Source organism: Budorcas taxicolor, chromosome 4 (genome assembly GCF_023091745.1).
Source record: "Budorcas taxicolor isolate Tak-1 chromosome 4, Takin1.1, whole genome shotgun sequence".
Lineage (NCBI taxonomy): Eukaryota > Metazoa > Chordata > Mammalia > Artiodactyla > Bovidae > Budorcas > Budorcas taxicolor.
The window spans coordinates 17,152,520-17,178,723 of NC_068913.1; the positions used below are offsets into that span (position 1 = coordinate 17,152,520).

At 38.0% G+C, this 26,204-nt stretch overlaps 1 pseudogene; it reads right to left on the minus strand.

The window, feature by feature from the left end:
* Positions 1-24,361: 24,361 nt before the first annotated feature.
* Positions 24,362-25,185, minus strand: LOC128046595 (cytosolic iron-sulfur assembly component 2A-like; annotated as a pseudogene).
* Positions 25,186-26,204: the final 1,019 nt, after the last annotated feature.

Genomic DNA, 26,204 nt, shown 5'->3' on the forward strand with positions numbered 1-26,204 from the left:
ATTAAGCATCACTCACCTTAAGGGTAGACTAGTATTTATAATTTATGTATTCATTACATAACTTTGTATTAAGTTTTTTAATATTTATAGCCTACACGGTTCATTTGCAAGTTTTTCAAATTGTCACTAATCTCCAAAGAAGTTTTCCAGTGTTTTTATTCAAAAGTATCTGCATAAAAGTGAACCCAGCCAGTTCAAACCCATGTTGTTCAAGGGGCAACTGTAGTTACCTTTGATGAGAATCTGGGGTAGAGATGGGAATGAAAACATACTCTTTTCTGTATGTATGTGTATGTATGTATATAAGTACATGTGTGTATATGTGTGTTTAATCTATGTTTTCAGTTTGGGTTTGTTTTGTTTTGTTTCCTGTACATTAGCAATACTTTACTAACAAAAAATTGTAATTGCCAAATGTGCCAAGATTTTCCTAATTAGTGCAAATCAATCATTGTTCTTAACATCTACAATGTAATCTCTGATAGAGATGTACCATTTTTTTTTTAACTAGCTCCTCATCAACAAACATCTGTGGCTATGGCTGCCATGAATATCTTTGCACAGTTCTGTGTTTGTGTCCATAAAAAAAAATTTCTGATCATGAAATGATATGTCAAGGCACACTTGAAAAGGTTTACAGATACTGTCAAACTGCTCTTCTAAAAAGACAATAAGTATGTTTATTCTGAGGAACAGTATAGGAGCATCAGTTTTCTCATGTCTGTGTCAGTGCTAAACACTTTTTGCCATTCTGATAGGTTAAGAATAGTATCTCTTCATTTGAGGTTTACATTTCTGTAATATGAGTGAAATGTGAACATCCTTGACCATTGTATTTTTTTTTCATTCAAATCCTTTACTTTTTTTAACTGTTGTTATATTAAGTTGATTATCTTTTTTATGATAGTTTTTGTTATTTTTTGCTGTACAGATTTTTTTAAATATTTTATACAAAACGTACATTTGAACTAGCAGTTTCATTGCCAGTTAATTAAATGAATAACTTCATACATTTTACTATACTTACACATTTTGAGATTTGGAAAAAAATCTCGGTTCATGATATAAAAATGTAAAAAGGATGTTTTCTTCTAGTTTTGTTTTAATTTCATTTTTTTAAAGTATTGAAATCTTAGAAACAGTCAGAATTTGAAAGAAATAGGTGGAGATCCAGATGGTTGCTTATCTTTTCCCCAAAAGATTATTATTTCAATATCCTTTCTTGAATAAGCCATCTTTTTCTTGATTTGAAATGTTATGTGTACTATGCATTAAATTTCCATATGTACTTGGGTTTTTTTTTTTTGTTTTTTAAACAGACTCTATTTCAGTCTGGTAAGGACCACCAGGGATATATATCTTTAGGCTAACAAAGTGAGGTTAATTAACTTGCTGCTGAGAGGGAGATCACACACCAGAGGAACTGCCAGAAGGGACAGTGTTATTATAGGATTCTGGGGAGGGGTGGAGTTTAGACAAAATTTAAATGAAGCAATATTTGATAAGTTTAAAGCACAGCAAGACTGTACCGGGTTAATTAACATCAGGCCTGGGCTGAGAAACAGACTTAAGAGTCCCGTTTCCTTGGAGACTACAAAGTTAAGATAAATGTGTGGAATGTTGTGTCTGGGAAACCCTTATCTGAAGCTCTGGGTTGGAAATTGAGGCTGCTTCTGATTAATGTTTCATCATCCGTGCAAGAGTGGGATGTTCCAGTCTCACTGATACACTTTCAAATAATTCTGACAATCTGTAGAGAAAAAAGGTTTCACAGCAGTATGTCTTTAGTATGAATTAATAGAAGCATTAAAAACATTTTTTCCGATCCACAGGTACACTGATGTGCCTGTTCAGCCAGAATATCAAATTGTTTTAATTACAACATGTTGTACTCACATGATTATTTTTCCAAATAACATATAAAATAATTTTTACCACATTATTTAATTTTAAAAAATCTTGTGTCTTAAGTAGATCTGCCTAGATTTAGTCCATCCTCACACCCCTTTCCCAGGTATATGCCTCAGATTTTTTTTATGTGGACCATTTGTAAAGTCTTTATTGAAATTGTTGCAATATTGCTTCTGCTTTACGTTTTTTGGGGTTTGGGCCACAAGGCAAATGGGATCTTAGCTCCCCAGCCAGGGATTGAACCTACACTCCCTGCATTGGGAAGCAAAGCCTTAACCACTGGACCACCAGGGAAGTCCTTACTCACATGTTTATTTTTCCAAACTTTTCAGTTACGTTATTTAACTTTTAAATATATTTTAGTTGGGATGGTCTTATATATATATATATATATATATAATTTACCATCTTAACCATTTTTAAGTGTAGAATTCAATGATGTTAAGTACATTTAACTTGTGCCAACCATGACCACCATCTTCCAGAGTTCTCATCTTATAAAACTGAAACTTCATACCCATTAAATAGTAGCTCCACTTTCTCCTCTCCTACCATTCCCTGGAAATCACCATTCTACTTTCTGTCTTTATGATTTTAGCTAAGTTACTCATATAAGTGAGATTATTACATAGTATTTGTCTTTTTGTGAGTGGCTTCTTTCATTTAGCACAAAATACTGAAAGCTTATCCATGTTGTAGCATATGTCAAAGTTTCCTTACTTTAAAAGGTGGTGTGTGAAGTAGCTCAGTCATGTCCGACTCTTTGCAACCCCATGGACTGTAACCTACCAGATTCCTTCATCCATGGAATTTTCCAGGCAAGAGTACTGGAGTGGGTTGCCATTTCCTTCTCCAGAAGATCTTCCTGACCTGGGGATTGAACCCAGGTCTCCCGAATTGCAGGCAGACGCTTTACCATCTGAGCCACCAGGGAAGCCTTACTTTAAAAGGCTGAATAATATTCCATCATGTATATATAACATATTTTGCATATCCAGTCAACCATTTGGGTTGCTTCCACATATTAGCTACTATGACAGTGCTGCTATAAAAATGGATATACAGATATCTCTTTGAGACCCTGCTTTGAATTCTTTTGAGCATATACCCAGAAATGGAATTGTTGGATCATGTGGTAATTCTATTTTAATTTTTTCCACATGCTCTTTCCTGCAGTTGATACACTATTCTACATTCCCACTAGTAGCACAGAAACATTTTCATTTCTCCACATCTTCACCAAAACTTGTTATTTTCTTTTTTTTCCTTTTGATAGTAGCTATCGTTAATGGATGTGAAGCCGTATCTCGTTGTGATTTTGGTTAGCATTTCCCTAATGATAAGTGATGTTGAGCATTTTATTTGATGCTCAACGTGTTCATGCCTATTGGCATTTGTGTATCTTCTTTGGAGAAGTTATCTATTCAAGACCTTTGCCCATTTTTGAATTGTGTTTTTGTTGTTAAGTTTTAGGAGTCCTGTATATATTCCGGATATTAATCCCTTACCAGATACATTTGCAAATATGTCCTCCCATTCTTTGGATTGCCTTCTTACTCTATTGATAATACCTTTTGATGCACAAATTTTTTAAGTTTTTATAAAGCCAAGTTTGACTGCCTTTTCTTTGGTTGCATGCACTTTTGATACCATATCCAAAACATAATTGCCAACTCCAGTGTTGTGGAGCTTTTGTCTTATGTTTCCTTCTAAGAGTTTTATACATTTAGGCCTTAGTTTAGGTCTTTGATCCATTTTGAGTTAATTTTTGTATGTGGTGTAAAGTAGGGATCCCGCTTCATCCTTCAATGTGTGGATATCCAGTTTTCTCAGTACCTTTTGTTTAACGGACTGTCCTTTGTCCAGTGAATGGACTTGGTCCTCTTGTCAAAAACCTTTTGACCATGGATGTGAGGGTTTACTTTCGGGCTGTCTGTTTTGTTCCACTGGGCTGTGTGTCAGTGTCACCCTGTTTTGATCACTGTAGCTTTTTGGTAAGTTTTGAAATTAGAAAGTATGTGTCTTCCAGTTTTATTCTTCGAGATTGTCTTGGCTCTTTGGGGTACTTTGACATCCCATATAAATTCTATGATGGGTAATTCTGTTTCTTAAAAAAAGCAATATTGAATTTTGATATAAATTGAACTTATAGATCACTTTAAATAGTATTGATATCTTAACAATATTAAATCTTCCAATCCATGAACATGGAATGTCTTTTTGTTTGTGTCGTCTTTAATTTCTGCTGAAGATGCAAAAAATGTTAATGTTCTCATTGAAAAGTAACAAAAAAGGTATTGTCACTTTTGATCTTCTGAATCTGAAATTGGAATAGTTTTTAAAATAGAACTGAAGGCTATTTGTTAATATTTTCTATTTCTGTAGTTTTAGTAAATTACTAATAGAAAATATTTTAGTCTCTCTATCTCTCAGGTAATATGTACTTCTATTATAATTTGTATAAGCTGAATACACATCAAAGAAAGTAATATATAGTTCATGCTATATGTCTAGTTCATGAACTTTGGATTATATAAGTGTATAAAAGTGTCAAGTGATGGGACTATATGATTTTTTATTAGATTGGTGCAAAAGTAATTGCAATTTTTTCATTGTTGAAATTTGCCATTTGATATTGGAATACATCCTGAATAAATGTGGTTGTGTTATACATCATTTTAATGTGCATTTCTCACTTTATGTTTTCTTGCTAATGACTTATTACTGTTTATTTTATATTTATTTTGGACTATAGAAATGTTAAACAAAACACAAATTTGAACGATTTTCTTATTTGAGTTCAAAATGGGTCATAAAGCAGCAGAGACTGCTCACAACATCAACAACACATTTGGCCTGAGAACTGCTAACAAACATACAGTGCAGTGGTAGTTCAAGAGGTTTTGCAAAGGAGACGAGAACCTTGAAGATGAGGAGCATAGTGACTGGCCATCACAAGTTGACAGTGACCAACAGAGAGCATCATCGAAGCTGATCTTACAACTATACGAGAAGCTGCTGAAGAACTCACTGTCAGCTCTTCTATGGTTCTGCATTTGAAGAAAATTGGAAAGGTGAAAAAGCTCAATAAGTGGGTGTCTCATGAGCTGACCAAAAATCCAAAAAATTGTTGTTTTGAAGTGTTGTCTTCTCTTATTCTATGCAACAACAAACCATTTCTCGATCAGATTGTGATGTGTAATGAAAAATGAATTTTCTATGACAACCAGTAACAACCAACTAGTGATTTTAACTGAGAAGAAGCTCCAAAGCATTTCCCAAAGTCAGACTTGCACCAAAAAAAGGTCATGGTCACTGTTTGGTGGTCTGCTGCTGGTCTGATCCACTACAGATTTCTGAATCCTAGAGAAACCATTACATACGAGAAGTATGCTCAGCAAATCGATGAGAAGTACCAAAAATTGCAGTGCCTGCAGCGGGCATGGGTCAAGAAAAAGTGCTCAATTCTTCTCCATAATACCCAACTGCTCATCGCACAACCGGTACTTCAAAAGTTGAACAAATTGGGCTACAAAGTTTTGCCTCATCCGCCACATTCAACTGACGTCCTGCCAACTAACTACCACTTCTTCAAGCATCTTGACAATTTTTTGCAGGAAAAACGCTTCCTCAAGCAGCAGAATGCAGAAAATGTGTTCCAAGAGTTCCTTGCGTTCCAAGACATGGATTTTTATGCTATAGGAGTAAACAAACTTACTTCTTGTTGGCAAAAATGTATTGATTGTAATGGTTCCTATTTTGATTAATAATGTGTTTGAGCCTAGTTATAATGATTTAAAATTCACAGTCTGAAACTGTAATTACATTTGCACCAACCTAGTATTTAGTAAATTAGGTAGTATAGATGAACATACCTATTTGGAAAAGATAATTTCAACTGCACAGGCTTTCCTGGTGACTCAGTGGTAAATAATATGCCTGCCAACGCCAGAGATGTGGGTTCAATCCCTGGGTCAGGAGGATCCTCTGGAGAAGGAAATAGCAACTCACTCTAGTATTCTTCCCTAGAAAAATCCCATGGACAGAAGAGCCTGGTGGGCAACAGTCCATGGAGTCACAAAGAATTGGACACGACTTTTGGAGAAGACAATGGCACCCCACTGTAGTACTCTTGCCTGGAAAATCCCATGGGCAGAGGAGCCTGGTGGGCTGCAGTCCATGGGGTCGCAAAGAGTCGGACACGACTGAGAGACTCCACTTTCACTTTTCACTTTCATGCATTGGAGCAGGAAATGGCAACCCACTCCAGTGTTCTTCCCTGGAGAATCCCAGGGACGGGGGAGCCTGGTGGGCTGCCGTCTATGGGGTTGCACAGAGTCAGACACGACTGAAGTGACTTAGTAGTAGCAGTAGCAACTAAACAACTTCCAACTGTGCCTCCCACATACATACACTTAGAACAGACATTTGTAAGCATTTTATAAGCCAGACAATGTGTTAGATACCGAGGAGATAGGGATAAAAGAGTCATAGCTGCTGTTCTTGAAGAATGTATAGTCTAGAGGAAAGAGATGCACATACATGCTATGTATGCACATACACTCTATGATGCAGTGTAAGTATATAGCAGGAGATGTGAAGGAAGGAACAAGAAAACATTTGATGGAAGAGCAGTTAATTTGATCACGGGTGATGGGTAAGACTGGTCATGAAAAGTACTGAAACCAAGGTAACCATGAAAGATAATCCTGCATTTATCTGGTAGACATAACTGAGGCAGGCACTCCAGGCAGAAAGAATAGAATGCCCAAAGTCATCCATATGAAAGACCATGCAGATTGGAGGATGTCTGAATACAGGCTTTAGGTAAACTAGAGCCATTGGTAAACTAGAGCTAGAGCTTGTCCACCAAATAAGCAGTACGGGCATGATCCTGTGGCATTGGGAAGCATTTTTTTTTAAAAAAAGACTGTTATGTGAAGCCTTTATTAGTTGTTGGGAAAGAGCAATAAAAGAGCTGAGCCCAAGGGAAAATTATCAAGGAAAGGAGGGAGAAAAGTGTCCACAGAGTATAAAATAGATGTGGAAACATAATCAGGTTTGTGGACTTGTGGCATGAATAAGGACATGGCCTCTCAGTTCAAATCAGCTGATATTTTTTGTACCACTGTCTTGTGAAAAGCATCATAGGCAGCAACTCTGAGAGGTAGGAAACTATTTCTCGCCTTCTGGGAGTTTACATTCTGTAAACATGAGAAAATATACCAATGACTGAATCCTTAGTTCCTAGGATAGTATTTGACACATTGAAAGGTACTCAGTCAGTAGTGCCTCCCAGAGATTTCGTAAAACCTCACGGTCATGTTAAAAATCAAGTTGTGTAAATCTCAAAGTGTAATTCTACGTTTAAAAAAATGTTCCCACCAGTTCTAGGTTAAAAGATCAAAATGTGAGAATCCCTTTTGCTGTTCTGTGAGTTTCACAGATATTTTTTGCATCCTCAGTGATTTCTGTAATACCCAAAGTTAGTACTCTTGCCTGGAAAATCCCATGGGCAGAGGAGCCTGGTAGGCTGCCGTCCATGGGGTCGCGAAGAGTCGGACACGACTGAGCGACTTCACTTTCCCTTTTCACTTTCATGCATTCGAGAAGGAAATGGCAACCCACTCCAATGTTCTTGCCTGGAGAATCCCAGGGACGGGAGAGCCTGGTGGGCTGCCATCTATGGGGTCGCGCAGAGTCGGACACGACTGAAGTGACTTAGTAGTAGTAGTAGTAGTGCTATATTACACTGTTTTATATCAAATTGAAGAAAGAGAGAAGGGGAAAGAGTGCCATACCGATTTCTTTTCACATCTGCTCCACTTAGTGACTAATGCTCAGACTGGGATTTCCAAGCCTGAGTGTAACTACCAGTAACTTAAAGAGAATTAAATCTAAACCCAATGAAAAGAGTGTCGAACTAAGGAAGAAGGCTTACTTTAAACATTACTCTTTGAGGCAAGAAGGAAAGTTTTTCCTTTTTGAGTTTTATTCACCCGGAAATCAGAACTCTTAAGTCTCTTAAGTCTCAATTTATTTCATGATGTAGCAATCTACCAGCCACCATTCAGTATTCTTGGAGAGAAAGAATTTTTTTCAAAATAATGCAGTATTTAATTCTCAAAGTGTGATCCAGGAGAAGTGAAGTCCTGTATATTGTTTTAGATGGTTGATAAAGTCAGTCTGTTTATACTAATATCAATACATTATTGGCTTTTCTTCACTCATTCTCATATAAGTTTGCAGTCAGCTTTTTAAGTAGCTACATAATACATGATATTGCAGCAAATTGAATGCAGAGGGAGATATGGAGTTCCAGATCCAGGTGCCTTCTGTTAAACCAGATGCTGAGATTTGCAGAATTTTAAGCAATGCTGCTCTTCTCAATAAGTTTGTTAGAAAATATAATTTTTTTTCCATAAAATAAGTTGTAAGCAGGTAGTTGTAAACAAAACTTATAAAACAGGCAGTGAATTTGTCACTACTATTTATGAATTAATATATATTCTCATTTTAATTTTTAATACAAATCTAATCAATAGATGTAACCCACATAAAAGCTGTTTGAGATCTTCTATGATGCAGAGTTTAAAAAGATCTTGAGAATAAATTTTTTTAGAACTCCACATGTAATGTATGAGCTTGCCTGGTGGCTCAGACGGTGATGAATCTGCCCCCTGGTTTGGGAAGATCCCCTGGAGAAGGAAATGGCTACCACTCCGGTGTTCATATTCATCGCACTCAATTTGGAGAAATTTTGGAAAGAAAAATAGTTACCACTAATTCTACCACTAAAATTAGAAATTAGAGTTGGAATTAGAAATGAGAAATTTTTAACATTTTGATATATATATATATAGAGAGAGAGAGAGAGAGAGTTGCTTTTTTTTAGGATAGATTTTTTTAAAGCACAGAACTATAATAATATATATAAAACTTTACATCCTTTTTTCACTTGCATGCTAACTGTATTTCCATGTTATGTAATTTGAAAAGGTTCAGTTCAGTCGCTCAGTATTGTCTAACTATTTGCGCGCCCATGAATAGCAGCACACCAGGCCTCCCTGTCCATCACCAACTCCTGGAGTTTACTCAGACTCACATCCATCGAGTCAGTGATGCCATCCAGCCATCTCATCCTCTGTCGTCCCCTTCTCCTCTGCCCCCAGTCCCTCCCAGCATCAGAGTCTTTTCCAATGAGTCAGCTCTTATCATAAGGTGGCCAAAGTATTGGAGCTTCAAGCATCAGTCCTTCCAGTGAACACCTAGGACTGATCTCCTTTAGGACGGACTGGTTGGATGTCCTTGAAGTCCAAGGGACTCTCAAGAGTCTTCTCCAACACCACAATTCAAAAGCATCAATTCTTCGGCGCTCAGCTTTCTTCACAGTCCAACTCTCACATCCATACATGACCACTGGAAAAACCAGTCTACTCTTGACTAGACGGACCTTTGTCGGCAAAGTAAGGTCTCTGCTTTTGAATATGCTATCTAGATTGGTCATAACTTTCCTTCCAAGGAGCATGGCTGCAATCACCATCTGCAGTGATTTTGGAGCCCCCCAAAATAAAGTCTGACACTGTTTCCACTGTTTCCCCATCTGTTTCCAATGAAGTGATGGGACCAGATGCCATGATCTTTGTTTTCTGAATGTTGAGCTTTAAGCCAACTTTTTCACTCTCCTCTTTCACTTTCATCAAGAGGCTCTTTAGTTCTCTTCACTTTCTGCCATAAGGGTGGTATCATCTGCATATCTGAGGTTATTGATATTTCTTCCAGCAATCTTGATTCCAGCTTGGCTTCTTCCAGCCCAGTGTTTCTCATGATGGACTCTGCATATAAGTTAAATAAGCAGGGTGACAATATACAGCCTTGACGTACTCCTTTTCCTATTTGGAACCAGTCTGTTGTTCCATGTCCAGTTCTAACTGTTGCTTCCTGACCTGCATATAGGTTTCTCAAGAGGCGGGTCAAGTGGTCTGGTATTCCCATCTCTTTCAGAATTTTCCACAGTTTATTGTAATCCACACAGTCAAAGGATTTGGCATAGTCAATAAAGCAGAAATAGATGTTTTACTGGCACTCTCTTGCTTTTTCCATGATCCAGCAGATGTTGGCAATTTGATCTCTGGTTCCTCTGCCTTTTCTAAAACCAGCTTGAACATCTGGAAGTTCACGGTTCACGTATTGCTGAAGCCGGGCTTGGAGAATTTTGAGCATTACTTTACTAGCATGTAAGATAAGTGCAGTTGTGCAGTAGTTTGAGCATTCTTTGGCATTGCCTTTCTTTGGGATTGGAATGAAAACTGACCTTTTCCAGTCCTGTGGCCACTGCTGAGTTTTCCAAACTTGCTGACATATTGAGTGCAGCACTTTCACAGCATCATCTTTTAGGATTTGAAATAGCTCAACTGGGATCCATCACCTCCACTGGCTTTGTTTGTAGTGATGCTTTCTAAGGCCCACTTGACTTCACATTCCAGGATGTCTGGCTCTAGGTGAGTGATCACACCATCATGATTATCTTGATGAATAATCATGAAGCTCTTTTTTGTACATTTCTCCAGTGTATTCTTGCCACCCCTTCTTTTTTTTCTTTTTTTTTTAATTTTTACTTTATTTTACTTTACAATACTATATTGGTTTTGCCATACATTGACATGAATCCACCACGGGTGTACATGCATTCCCAAACATGAACCCCCCTCCCACCTCCCTCCCCATAACATCTCTCTGGGTCATCACCGTGCACCAGCCCCAAGCATGCTGAATCCTGCATCAGACATAGACTGGCGATTCGATTCTTACATGATAGTATACATGTTACAATGCCATTCTCCCAAATCATCCCACCCTCTCCCTCTCCCTCTGAGTCCAAAAGTCCGTTATACACATCTCTGTCTTTTTTGCTGTCTTGCATACAGGGTTGTCATTGCCATCTTTCTAAATTCCATATATATGTGTTAGTATACTGTATTGGTGTTTTTCTTTCTGGCTTACTTCACTCTGTATAATCGGTTCAAGTTTCATCCATCTCATCAGAACTGATTCAGATGTATTGTTTTTAATGGCTGAGTAATACTCCATTGTGTATATGTACCACAGCTTTCTTATCCATTCATCTGCTGATGGACATCTAGGTTGTTTCCATGTCCTGGCTATTATAAACAGTGCTGCGATGAACATTGGGGTACATGTGTCTCTTTCAGTTCTGGTTTCCTCGGTATGTATGCCCAGCAGTGGGATTGCTGGGTCATAAGGTAGTTCTATTTGCAATTTTTTAAGGAATCTCCACACTGTTCTCCAAAGTGGCTGTACTAGTTTGCATTCCCACCAACAGTATAGGAGGGTTCCCTTTTCTCCACACCCTCTCCAGCATTTATTGCTTGCAGAGTTTTGGATCGCAGCCATTCTGACTGGTGTGAAGTGGTACCTCATTGTGGTCTTGATTTGCATTTCTCTGATAATGAGTGCTGTTGAGCATCTTCTCATGTGTTTGTTAGCCATCCGTATGTCTTCTTTGGAGAAATGTCTATTTAGTTCTTTGGCCCATTTTTTGATTGGGTCGTTTATTTTTCTGGAATTGAGCTGCATAAGTTGCTTGTATATTTTTGAGATTAGTTGTTTGTCAGTTGCTTCATTTGCTATTATTTTCTCCCATTCTGAAGGCTGTCTTTTCACCTTGCTTATAGTTTCCTTTGTTGTGCAGAAGCTTTTAATTTTAATAGATCCCATTTGTTTATTTTTGCTTCTATTTCCAGTATTCTGGGAGGTGGATCATAGAGGATCCTGCTGTGATTTATGTCGGAGAGTGTTTTGCCTATGTTCTCCTCTAGGAGTTTTATAGTTTCTGGTCTTACATTTAGATTTTTAATCCATTTTGAGTTTATTTTTGTATGCGGTGTTAGAAAGTGATCTAGTTTCATTCTTTTACAAGTGGTTGACCAGTTTTCCCAGCACCACTTGTTAAAGAGATTGTCTTTACTCCATTGTATATTCTTGCCTCCTTTGTCAAAGATAAGGTGTCCATATGTGTGTGGATTTAACTCTGGGCTTTCTATTTTGTTCCATTGATCTATATTTCTGTCTTTGTGCCAGTACCATACTGTCTTGATGACTGTGGCTTTGTAGTAGAGCCTGAAGTCAGGCAAGTTGATTCCTCCAGTTCCATTCTTCTTTCTCAAGATTGCTTTGGCTATTCGAGGTTTTTTGTATTTCCATACAAATCTTGAAATTATTTGTTCTAGTTCTGTGAAAAATATGGCGGGTAGCTTGATAGGGATTGCATTGAATTTGTAAATTGCTTTGGGTAGTATACTCATTTTCACTATATTGATTCTTCCAATCCATGAACATGGTATATTTCTCCATCTATTAGTGTCCTCTTTGATTTCTTTCATCAGTGTTTTATAGTTTTCTATGTATAGGTCTTTAGTTTCTTTAGGTAGATATATTCCTAAGTATTTTATTCTTTTCGTTGCAATGGTGAATGGACTTGTTTCCTTAATTTCTTTTTCTGCTTTCTCATTATTAGTGTATAGGAATGCAAGGGATTTCTGTGTGTTGATTTTATATCCTGCAACTTTACTATATTCATTGATTAGTCTAGTAATTTTCTGGTGGAGTCTTTAGGGTTTTCTATGTAGAGGATCATGTCATCTGCAAACAGTGAAAGTTTTACTTCTCCTTTTCCAATTTGGATTCCTTTTATTTCTTTTTCTGCTCTGATTGCGGTGATGCCACCCCTTCTTAATATCTTCTGCTTCTGTTAGGTCCATACCATTTCTGTCCTTTGTCGAGCCCATCTTTGCATGAAATGTTCCCTTGGTATCTCTAATTTTCTTGAAGAGATCTCTAGTCTTTCCCATTCTGTTGTTTTCCTCTATTTCTTTGCATTGATCACTGAGGAAGGCTTTCTTATCTCTCCATGCTATTCTCTGGAACTCTGCATTGAGATGCTTATATCTTTCCTTTTCTCCTTTGCTTTTCACTTCTCTCCTTTTCGCAGCTATTTGTAAGGCCTCCTCAGACAGCCATTTTGCTTTTTTGCATTTCTTTTTCTTGGGGATGGTCTTGATCCCTGTCTCCTGTACAATGTCACGAACCTCATTCCATAGTTCATCAGGCACTCTATCTATCAGATCTAGGCCCTTAAATCAATTTTTCACTTCCACTGTATAATCATAAGGGATTTGACTTGTACAGGCATTGTTTAACTGCTTTTTTATATTTTATTAAAATGATTGCCTTCAATTATATTAAGAGTTCAGCTACTAAGGTACAGTTTGCAGACATAGAGGGGAATATGCTATAAAAAATTTTAAATTGTCTTGAGTTTTTAATGATACCAGATCAGGTCACTTGGTGAAATATCAAAAGTATCAGGAATTTATGTAACTCTTTTAGCCTGTGTCATGCTGCTGCTAAGTCTCTTCAGTCGTGTCCAACTCTGTGCGACCCATAGACGGCCGCCCACCAGGCTCCCCCATCCCTGGGACCCTCCAGGCAAGAACACTGGAGTGGGTTGCCATTTCCTTCTCCAGTGCATGAAAGTGAAAAGTGAAAGGGAAGTTGCTCAGTTGTGTCTGACCCTCAGCGACCCTATGGACTGCAGCCTACCAGGCTCCTCCATCCATGGGATTTTCCAGGCGGGAGTACTGGAGTGGGGTGCCATTGCCTTCTCTGTGTATCATGCTAGGGAAAGATTAAATGAATGAATTTAAATCACTTAGAACAGTATTCTTTGAATTGAATCATCATTCAGTGTTACCTATTTTTATTTGCTAGATCATATTTTATTATAGATTTGGCTGTTATTTTTAATGTTGAATTTCAGATATACAGATCACCAACTGAATGTTTCCCAGGTTCCAGACCTGCATCTCTTCACAGATGCTCTCTCATCATTTCTGCATCAATTCCCTAGTAATGCTTTAAAATAGATACAGTGTGATACACTAGATACTTGACCTGACCAAGCCTGTCATGTCTTTAAAATACCTTTACTCATCCTTCATTCTTATTGGATAGTTTGACAGGGAATAAAATTATAGGTTCAAAATCATTTTTTCTCCAAATTTTGAGGGAGTTTCTCCATTGCGTTCAGCTTTCAACATTGCTGTTTGAAAGTTCAAAACCATTGAATTCCTGATCTTTTATATGTAACCTTTTGCCCCTTTCTATGAACGTTTACAGAATGGTTTTGTTCACTCAATTGTTGTGAATTTTTATTATAATGTGTCTTTATGGGTCTGTTCTTATTCACTGTGCTGGGTATTACTGGATTTTTTCAGTCTGGAAATTTCCTTGAAATGTTTGGTTGTTGGTATCCTCTCTCTTACCTACATTTCTAATCTTTAGCTGTCAGTTTTCTTGTTTTTCTATTACCTGGCCGTTTTGCTTACTTTTAGGGTAATTTTCTTAAATTTTTCCTAAACCTGTTGTATTGAGGTTTTTGATTTCCTTATATCTTAATTTCTTGAAGTACTTTTCTTTTTTTTTTCCATTTAGTACAGACCATGTTGAAGTCTTATTGTGTTTGTTACAGTATTGCTTCTGTTTTATGTTTCCGTTTTTTAGCTGAAAGGCTTGTGAGATATTAGCTTCCTGACTAGGGATCGATTGTATTAGAAGACAAAGTCTCAACTACTAGACTACCAGGAAAATCCCTTGCACTTTTTATTGTCAGGAAAAAAATTTTTAGGTGGTGTCTTGTTCTTATTTCAAGAATATGATGGCATGACTTTTTAAAAAATCTTCCAAGATATTGATGATAGATTTGGGTTTTTTTAAGTTTTCATGTCATTACATAGTCCTTTTCAAGTTACTTTAAATTTGACTATGTTAATTTTTTCTTTCATATTACAGGTTTTCTTTAAAATATCTGGTGACTCTTAACTGGCTATTTATATTTTAGAGTAGATACTTAAAAGATAACTGAAATCTCTATACATGTCATTTTGCAATAAGAAATTCATGCTCTGAGCGACAGTCAGCTCCCAGTTTTGTTTTTGCTGACAGTATAGAGCTTCTTCATCTTTGGCTGCAAGGAATATAGTCAGTCTGATTTCAGTATTGACCATCTAGTGATGTCCATGTGCAGAGTCTTCTCTTGTGTTGGTGGAAGAGGGTGTTTGCTATGACCTGGTATGTTCTCTTGGCAAAATTCTGTTAGCTTTTCCCCTGCTTCATTTTGTACTCCAAGGCCAAATTTGCCTGTTACTCCAAGTATCTCTAGACTTCTGCTTTTGCATTCCAGCCCCCTGTAATGAAAGGACATCTTTTTAGGGTGCTAGTTCTAGAAGATCTTGTAGGTCTTCATAGAACCATTCAACTTTAGCTTCTTCAGCATTACTGGTGGGTGCACAGACTTGGATTACTGTGATATTGAATGGTTGTCTTGGAAACAAACAGAGATCATTCTGTCATTTTTGCGATTGCATCCAAGTACTGCATTTTGGACTTTTTTGTTGACTATCAGGGCTCCTCCATTTCTTTGAAGGGATTCTTGCAAACAGTAATAGATATAATGGTCATCTGAATTAAATTCGCCCATTCCTCCTTACTGTAAAATTCAGATTTAAATTGAAGAAAGTAGGGAAAACCAATAGACCATTCAAGTATGACCTATATCAAATCCCTTACGATTATACAGTGGAAGTGACAAATAGATTCAAGGGATTAGATCTGATAGACAGAGTGCCTGAAGAACTATGGATGGAGGTTTCTGACATTGTACAGGAAGCAGTGACCAAGACCATCCCCAAGAAGAAGATATGCAAAAAAGCAAAATGGTTGTCTGAGGAGGCCTTACAAATAGCTGAGAAGGGAAGAGAAGCTAAAGGCAAAGGAAAAAAGGAAAGATATACCCATTTGAATGCAGATTCCCAAAGAAAACCAAGGAGAGATAAGAAAGGCTTCCCCAGTGATCTGTGCAAAGGAATAGAGGAAAACAATAGAATGGGAAAGACTAGAGATCTCTTCAAGAAAATTAGAGATACCAAGGGAACATTTCAAAGATGGGCACAGTAAAGGATATAATAAAATGTTAAGTCTGTATGCACCTGACAGAGGCAGAAGATGTTAAGAAGGGGCGCAAGAATACACAGAAGAACTGTACAATAGAGATCTTCATGACAAAGGAGGCAAGAATATACAATGGGGCAAAGACAGCCTCTTCAATAAATGGTGCTGGGAAAATTGGACAGCTACACGTAAAAGAATGAAATTAGAATGCTTCCTAACACCATACACAAAGATAAACTCAAAATGAATTAAAGACCTAAATGTAAGACCAGAAACTATAAAACTCTTAGAGGAAAATAGAGGCAGAACACTCAATGACATAAATCAAAGCAAGATCCTCTATGACCCACCTCCTAGAGTAACATGTAAAAACAAAAGTAAAGAAGTGAGACCTGATTAAACTTAAAAGCTTTTGCACAGCAAAGCAAACTATATACAAGGTAAAAAGACATCCCTCAGAATGGGAGAAAATAATAGCAAATGGAACAACTGACAAAGGATTAATTTCCAAAATATACGAGCAGCTCATACAACTCAATACCAGGAAAACAAACAACGCGATCAAAAAGTGGGAAAAAGACCTAAACAGACATTTCTCCAAAGAAGACATAAAGATGGCTAACAAACACATGAAAAGATGCTCAACGTTGCTCATTATTAGAGAAATGCAAGTCTGTTTAACGTTCATTGTAAAGCTAGTTTGGTGGTACTGAATTCTCTTAAGTTTTGCTTGTCTGAAAAGCTTTTGATTTCTCCATCAATTTTGAATGAGATCCTTGCTGGGTACAGTAATCTTGGTTGTAGGTTTTCCCTTTTCAATACTTTAAATATATACTCCCTTTCCCTTCTGGCCTGCAGAGTTTCTGCTGAAAGATCAGCTGTTAAGCCTGTGGGGTTTCCCTTGTATGTTACTTGTTGCTTTTCCCTTGCTACTTTTAATATTCTTTCTTTGTGTTTAGCCTTTGTAGTTTGATTAGTGTATGTCTTGGAGTGTTTCTCCTTGGTCTTATCCTGTATGGGACTCTTTGTGCCTCTTGGACTTGATTGACTATTTCCTTTTCCATGTTGGGGAAATTTTCAACTGTAATCTCTTCAAAATTTTTCTCATACCCTTTCTTCTTTTCTTCTTCTAGGACCCATATTATTCAAATGTTGGTGCATTTGATTTTGTCCCAGAGGTCTCTGAGACTGTCCTCAGTTCTTTTCATTCTTTTTACTTTATTCTGCTCTTCAGAAGTAATTTCCACCATTTTATCTTCCAGCTCACTGATTTGTTCTTCTGCTTCAGATATTCTGCTATTGATTCCTTCTAGAGTCTTTTTAATTTCAGTAATTGTGTTGTTTATGCATGTTTATTCTGTAATTATTCTAGATCTTTTTAAATTGATTTCTGCATTTTACCCATTTTGCTTTCCAGGTTTTTGATCATCTTTACTATCATTATTCTAAATTCTTTTTCAGGTAGTTTGCCTATTTCCTCTTGATTTATTTGGACTTCTGTGTTTCTAGTTTGTTCCTTCATTTGTGTAGTATTTCTCTGCCTTTTCATTATTTTTTTTAAACTTATGTGTTTGAGGTCTCCTTTTCCCAGGCTTCAAGGTTGAATTCTTTCTTCCTTTTGATTTCTCCCCTCTAAAATTGGTCCAGTGGTTTGTGTAAGTTTCTCACAGGGTGAGATTTGTGCTGAGTTTTTGTTTGTTTGTTTTTCCTCTGATGGGCAAGGCTGAGTGAGGTGGTAATCCTGTCTGCTGCTGATTGGGTTTGTAGTTTTGTTTTGTTTGTTGGTTAGATGAGGCATCCTGCATGGGGTGCTACTGGTGGCTGGGTGATGCCAGGTCTTGTATTACAGTGGTTTCCTTTGTGTGAGTTCTCACTATTTGATACCCCGTAGGGTTAGTTCTCTGGTGGTCTAGGGTCTTGGAGCCAGTGCTCCCACTCCAAAGGCTCAGGGCTTGATCTCTGGTCAGGAACGAAGATTCCACAAGTGGTTTGTTATGGCATTAAGTGAGAGTAAAACAAATATCCAAAAACAAGAAACCAAAAATGAACCCCAGACAAGCAGTTACAAAATCAGGCAAATAATATTTAAAATAATGGAATATGCACATATACATAAACACCCATGAGCAAAGTTAAAACAGTTCAACAAAAATAAAGTGCAATAGATTGACCTGGTTAACAAAGAAAATCAAAAATTATATTTACCAGTTAAGAACAAAACTAACTAAAACACAAACTGGAAAACAAAACTAAAGCAAGGTGCCAAGTGAGGAATAAAGCAATGAAAACAAAACTAACAAATATGTTAAGAGGAAAGGAAAGAAAGAAAAGAAAGAATAGATATGCAAAGTTATATAGAAGTAGGTAAACAAGATTTACATATATTAAAAAATTAACTGCAAGGGGAAAACAGCAGTAGGAAAAGCAAACAAAGGAATAAATGTAGAAAATAATAATCGTTTAAAAAAATTAAAATTTAAAATTAAAAAGAGGGAGGGGAAAAAAACTCCTCAGAACTGCAAAAGCCTGATATAGAGGCAGAGGTTTATAACAACGATAAAAAATGTGACTGAGGAAAAAAGGAAAAAACTTAGTTAGATTTTGTAGTGCCAATGAAATTGACAACTACAACTGGCGGGGGCGGCGGGGTGGGCCAGCAGGGAGAAGGGAAAATCCAAAAGAATCTACAGAACATGGCAAAACATAAGAATAATAAATGCTTTTCTTGAGTCACTGCTGTCAGAGTCCTTTCCCCAGCTGGGAGTCACAGTCCACCTCACCTCCCTAGGATGGCCTCCAACACTATTGATCTCTGAACCTGCTGTGAGGGCAGCTCAGATTCAAATCTGCTCCTACTCTGTGTTCTCGCCTGCAGTGTCCACAGCTAGCAGAACTAGTGCTTTTTCTTTTATGGGAGCTCTCAATGACCTTTTTTTTTGTTGTTGTTGTTCAATTCATGTTATTTATTCTAAATTCACAGCATTGAAGGTCCATTTATTTTATTTTCACATTTAGCTGATCTCTACTTTTCCTTTTTTTTTTTAAATTTTATTTTTACTTTATTTTACTTTACAATACTGTATTGGTACTCCTAGAGGAGAACATAGGCAAAACACTCTCCGACATAAATCACAGCAGGATCCTCTATGATCCACCTCCCAGAATGCTGGAAATAAAAGCAAAAATAAACAAATGGGATCTAATTAAAATTAAAAGCTTCTGCACAACAAAGGAAACTATAAATAAGGTGAAAAGACAGCCTTCTAAATGGGAGAAAACAATAGCAAATGAAGCAACTGACAAACAACTAATCTCAAAAATATACAAGCAACTTATGCAGCTCAACTCCAGAAAGATAAATGACCCAATCAAAAAATGGGCCAAAGGTCTAAATAGGCATTTCTCCAAAGAAGACATACAGATGGCTAACAAACACATGAAAAGATGCTCAACATCACTCATTATCAGAGAAATGCAAATCAAGACCACAATGAGGTACCACTTCACACCAGTCAGAATGGCTGCGATCCAAAACTCTGCAAGCAATAAATGCTGGAGAGGGTGTGGAGAAAAGGGAACCCTCTTACACTGTTGGTGGGAATGCCAACTAGTACAGCCACTTTGGAGAACAGTGTGGAGATTCCTTAAAAAATTGCAAATAGAGCTGCCTTATGACCCAGCAATCCCACTGCTGGGCATACACACCGAGGAAACCAGAATTGAAAGAGACACATGTACCCCAATGTTCATCGCAGCACTGTTTATAATAGCCAGGACATGGAAACAACCTAGATGTCCATCAGTGACCTTTTATATGTTCCACAGACACAGAGTCTGCCTGGTTGATCATGTGGATTTAATCTGCAGCTGTACAGCTGGTGGGAGGGTTTTGGGTCTTCTTTCTTAGCCACACTGCCCCTGGGTTTCAATTGCGATTTTATTTCCACCTCTGGATATGGGTCGTCCACTGGGGTTTGCTCCTGTGGCTGCCCTGAAGGACTTGGGTCTGCCCCTGTGAAGGCCAGATGTGGAGGTGGTGTGGCTGCTTGGGTCACAGGGGTTCTGGCAGCACCAAGTACTCAGGGGAGTTGGCGGCTAGGGCAGCGGGAAATATAGTGCTCTAGAAGGGCAAGGCAACCAGTATTGGCCAATACACTCCAGCATTCTTGCCTGGAGAAACCCCCCCGACAGAGAAGCCTGGCAGGCCACAGTCCACAGGGTTACAATGAATCAGACACTACTGAAGCCACCCTGTGAGCATAGGCACAAGATATTTTTGCCTGTGGCAGCTCTGCCCCAGTGAGTGCTGAGCGTGAAGGTGGCGCAGCTGCTTGGCTTGTTGGGGTCCTGGTGGCGCCAAGTGTGCAGGGACACGACTGCCTCTGCCCCAGGAGTTATGGCCCCATCAGAGTCTTTTTTCAAGCCTCTTGTAGCTGGCTATCAGAAGGCCTCTTTGGCCAGTCTTTCTCCGTAGCTCCAGCCGTTCAGGCACTTAGAGGGCTCCCTTGCCTGGGGTCTTTCTCCGTTGTTCAGTGCATCAGGCACATAGAGGGGCCGCCGCCTGGGGTCCTACTCTGTAGATCAGTGTGTCAGGCGTTTGGTGGGCCAGCTTCTCTACTGTTCAACTACCAGTGTTGGGGTGTGGGGGGAACAGAGGCTATGGTGATGGCTTCGCCCCCTGTGCATGACTCAGCAGTATTGCTTCGCTTCCATGGCTGCCCAGCTTTCCTTCACAGGCATTTCCCACCACAGTCTCCTCCCTCACATCCCACTCTCTGCAGTCAACAGCAGCCCTCCTCCTGGGATTGCTCTACAATCCCTAAGCTCCAGCTCCCAGACACTGCAACGTCTAGGGTATGTATGGCTGTGGCAAGGACTGGACTGACTCTGCCACAGATCAGCTGTTTCACTCTCAGCTTTACATGTTTCTCCTCTGACTCAGACAGTTGCCCCAGTGTGGGGATCGGAGCCCTGCTTCAGTTCCCCCACCTGCGGAGGGCAGGTCCAGTCCTACTAACACTCCTGTTTCCCCCCAGTTCCTTCGTCCTACAGAATTTTGCGTGGGTCTATATATTCTTTTCTGCTGGTCAGGTACTCCTGTCTGTTCTCAGCTGGTATTCTGCATGCACTTCTGTGTCTGAAGGTATATTCCTGATGTATCCATGGAGCAAGATGTATTCCACATCCACTTACCCCTCTGCCATCTTCGTCCCCCTGGATTATATCTTTAAGTAGATAATGTACCAAGGATGTGTGGATACTAAGTCCTTTGCATATTTGAGAATATCTTCCTGTTACATGGATTTTTGAATGACAGTTTGCTGAATATTTAAGCCTATGGACATGTTTTTCCCCTCAAAAACTTGGGAGTTTTGCGCCATTTCTTTTGACATACAAGGATACACAGGAGAAAGCTGCCTAATAATTTTTTCCTTGTATTTCTGCCTTTTTTTTTTTTTTTTTTTTTTTTTTGCCTTTAACATGCTTGGTTTGTCCTGGATACTAGAGTTTTGTTTTGTTTTGTTTTGTTTGTAAGTGAAGTTCAGAATCTCTCAAGAGTGCCCCATCTATTTATATTATATTTTTCTTGGTTGTATGTGAGATCTTTAAATATTTTGATGCATGCCCTTCATTTCAGTGCATTTTCCTTTATATCTTTGACTTTTTTTTTCAGTTTCATTTGTTATATTCTCTTTTGAGAAATTAGTTATTTCTCTGTTGGCTCTTCCTTGCCCATCTTTCATAGCTATCAGTTTCTCCATAATTGCTTCAATCCCTTCAGTCTCTAAAAAACTACAAAATAGTCCTAGTTAGTTTAAAATTCTCTTTTTTGTAGAGTAAGTGTTCAGGTCTGTGCTTTTCCCTTGTCTTTTGCATCCTGGGTTTATAAATTTTTTCCCCACTACAAGGTTTTTATGTAGGTTCCTTTTATTTCTGCTTTTTCATTTTTAAATAGAATCAATTCCAGGTAGCTTTGCTCGAAAATTATGTAGATGAAAATCTCTTATTACCTTTTGTGTGTGTGTGTGTGTGTGTGCACACGCGCGCACGCTCAGTTGCATCTGACTCTTTGTGACCCCATGGACTGTAGCCCACCAGGCTCCTCTGTCCTTGTGTTTCTCCAGGCAAGAATAGTGGAGTGGGTTGCCATTTCCTACTCCAGGGGATCTTCCTGACCCAGGAATTGAACCTGCGTCTCCTGTATCTCCTGCATTGGCAGGCAGATTCTTTATTACTGCGCCACTTGGGAAGCCCTTTATTACCTTTTGCATATAGATAATTGTTTTATTGCACCATTTGGATCTTTCCTTTAAATTTTGAGCTAGAGATCTGTGCTGCTGCTGGCTGGCAGCTTCTGTTTCTAGTCAGTTACCTGAGAGAGGTAAATTGAGGAACTGGGACCTTGGACAGCTGCAACTAGGAACTTTGTCTCTAACTTAAAAATTTTTTTTTTAAAGTCTCTAGGCAGTAGAGGGGCTTCACCAGATTGAAGGCATATCATTCAAATTTGTTGTTGCTTTCCGTTCTGTCAGGATTAATAGTTCACCTTAAGAAGAGGCTGGGTTTGTTTTATGGGTCAGAATATTTTTCTCTGCATAGTTAGCTTTGATCTATAGTGACTGGACATCATTTTACATTCTCACCAGCAATATATAATGATCTAGCTTTTCCACATCACCAGCGTTTGATGGTATCACTGCTTTTTATTTTAGGCATCCTTATGGGTAAAAAGAGATATCTCATTGTGGTTTTAATTTGCATTTTTACTCCTGCTAAATGAAGTTGAACATTTTCTCATGTGCTTACTTGTCATCTGTACATCCTCTTCAGTGAAATATCTGCTCATGTCCTTTGCCTATTTTCTGACTGGATTGTTTATTTATTTATTTTTTGCTGTTTTAGGATTTTTTAATATATTCTAAATGCTAGTTCTTTGTTAGTTATGTGATTTGTAAGTATTTTCTTCCAGTTTGTAGCTTATCTTTTCATTCTTTCAGTAGGGTTCTTTACGGAGCAAGAGTTTATCAATTTTTCCCTTTTATGAATTGTGCCTTTGGAGTCAAGTCTAAGAACCCTTTGCCTAGCTCTCAAACTCAAAGATTTTTCTTCTGTGACTATAAACATTTTTCTCATGCGATTATAAAAATTTTATAGTTGCATGTTTTACATTTAAGTCCACGTTTTACATTTGTGGTTTATTGGTGGTTTAGTTGCTCAGTCGTGTCCCACTCTTGCGACCCCGTGGACTGTAGCCCACCAGTCTCTTCTGTCCGTGGAATTCCTGGGGAAGAGTACTGGAGTGCGTTGCCATTTCCTTCTCTAGGGGATCTTCCCTACCCAGGGGTTGAACTTGGGTCTCCTCCCCTGCAGGCACATTCTTTACCAACTGAGCTACCAGGGAAAGTTGCATATTTTACATTTAAGACCATTTAAGTCCGTAATCCATTTTGATTTAATTTTTGTGTGATATGTGAGATTTGGGTCAGGGTTTAATTTTTGCCTAGAAATATCCAGCACCATTTATCAAAAAGTTTATCTTTTCTCCATTTAGTTGCTTTTTGTATCTTTGTCAAATGTGAGTTGAGCCTATTTAGGTGGTCTGTGTCTGGTTCTCTCTATTCTATTCCATTGATAGATCCACGAGTCTGTCCCTCCAACCAGTACTATAAAATTGATTTCAGTTCTTCAGTACTTGTTTTCAGTAGCTTTATGATGTCTTGAAAGCTGGTTGACTGATTCTTCCTACTGTGAGAATCAGAGGGAGAATCAGAGAAAACATGAAAGTTTCAAAATAGCACCTCACATATAGTGTATCCATAAGTATTTATAATTGTGACACTATATAAGATTCATCCCAACTTTACAAGGAAAGTGTTTGGGGGAAAAACTTTTTGAAAATCATTTTAATGTGGTTTGAAGGGAGAAATATATTTTGAATATGTAAATGACACAAGTGAATATGATAATCCAGAACAGATTTATAAATACTAGACTGACAACCCTAGCAAGATATAATATAAAGTACTAAAATTTAAAAAACAAAAATCACTGAAAGTCTAGGATTTTAGGAACTTTATTGTGAATTTCACCGACTTTCTTAAAGGCTGAATAACTGGAGAAAGGATTTGCTCATGTAATAAACGGCTTTGAAGTCTTGGTGAGAAGGACATTAGTGACCAATGGAGTGACTGGAAAGCAAGCTTAGGAAAAGAGGAGCATTTATCTACAAGGATAAAAGATCAGTCTGCCCTCAGTTTCAGCACCAATGGGAAGACCATGAGTGATTTTTACAGAGTTTTAAGAAGAGAGACTGTACTCAGTCAAGTTGTACTTCATGTATAAAGGCAGTAATAAACATTCTCCAGCCTGCAGGAGTTTATTTTTTTTTTATTTTTTTTTTATAAGAATCATCTCTGTTTTATTTATTTTACAGAGTAATGGTTTAAAATGAATACACTTGGGCACAGTAAATATTTTGACATGAAAAGCATCAGAATGGGCATCAGAAAAATAGCAACTCATCTTACACACAATAACTAGAAAATATTTTTGTCTGATCATTAAAGGGTTACAAATCCTGAGAATGTTAGACATTGAACAAACTAAGTACTACCTGATAATTAAATCTTGCTTGGAAATCATCATTTAAAAAAATGCTCTGAGGTACAAATCACCTATGTATTAAACATGAATCTTTTACATTTTACAAAGACTTTAAACAAATATATCAAACGATTATACTTCAGTGGCTCTAAAACAGCTATCAGTCAGGTTCCAGGACACACTGTTCCACGATTTCCCGTAAGTTGGGGTTCTCCATGGCAGCCGCCACTCGCTCTTTGTCATTTATCTGCTTGTTGATATCTTCCTCTGTTGAGTGGGTTCCTTCAGAAATGTAGATTTCCAACTTATGTTTAAACGGTAAACACCGCTGAAGTTTTACTCTTAAGCACAGCCCAATAAGAGTCGCCAAAGAGCAATGAGGTACTGTTGGCGTGAACCTTATAATAACCAAATAGTCGTCTTCATTAATCTCCTGAACCTCCACACAACTTTCCGTTACCACTTCCAGTTCTTCTAAAGTATTGGGCTTCTCTGGATCCCTGATGGTTCGAATCAAATCATATACTTCTAGCGCTTTCTCTTCCATGATCGGGGCTGCCGGGCAGCTCCCCGCTCAGAGAGGCCCGAGAGCCACAGGAATCTGCTCAGCGTCCAAGAGAGCAGTCCGGACACCCGCTCCATCCTCACGTTCCGCCATCCCTGGCGACTGTCCCATCCGAGCCACCGTCTCTCCAGGAGTTTAGAATATAGCACCAGTGAGTGCCATTGCAAAAATTACTTGCTGAAACCCAGCCAACAAAAATGTGACATTAATGAAGAACTCACCTTTGGAGCAGCTATGATAAAAGAACTATTAATGAGCATAGAATCCAATTTAAAATATATTTAAGATCAAGCAGTCATGGGAATTCCAGTGTAATTTATAGAATATAAGCTATGTAAATTTTATGAAATAAAAGTAGTTCACAAAAATTGGTTGCATTGGAAGTGTGTGTGTGTGTGTGTGTGTGTGTGCTGATTTACACATTCCCAAAGCAAGAAATCAATCTAAATTTGAACTATGTAATAAAAATAAGGCCTCAGATTGCTTTATGTTTTTCATAATCTTTCTCTTTACTGGGATTGTTTAGAGAAGCGAGATCACATTATACATGTTTAGCTGATGTTCAAAGTTAAATCTTTAAAGTTACATGACTAATATAATCCCAATTCTGTAAAATGATAGTACAGTGGTTAAGAATCTGAATTCTTGTTTCCAATTGCTAATATGACCCAGGGATGCTTACTAATCTCTCTGTGTCTGAGTTCATCTGTAAAATGGGATTAATAGTCCCTAGTTCATGATTTGTAGGTAATCTATATAAAGCTATTATCAGTACAGGGCCCAAATGTTAGGTATAATTACTTGTCCTTTCATCTCTGTTATTCATAAGGATGTTATTCATGTGTGTAAGGGTACTCACCAAGTGTTAATGTTAATTGTTTCTAAGTGATGGGATTTGGGGCAGTTTCTTTCTCAGGTAGTTCTGTGTTTGCTTGATTTTTTTTTTTTTTTAAACCAGGGAAGAGCACAAAACTGTTCCTTAAAAAATGAAACTATGAATTTTAGTTGTTCCAGCACTTTTGCATCTGAAATCTGTATTTTTTAAGTCTCCTCAAATGATTCTGATTATGCATAAGATTTGGAAAGTGGTTGGCAT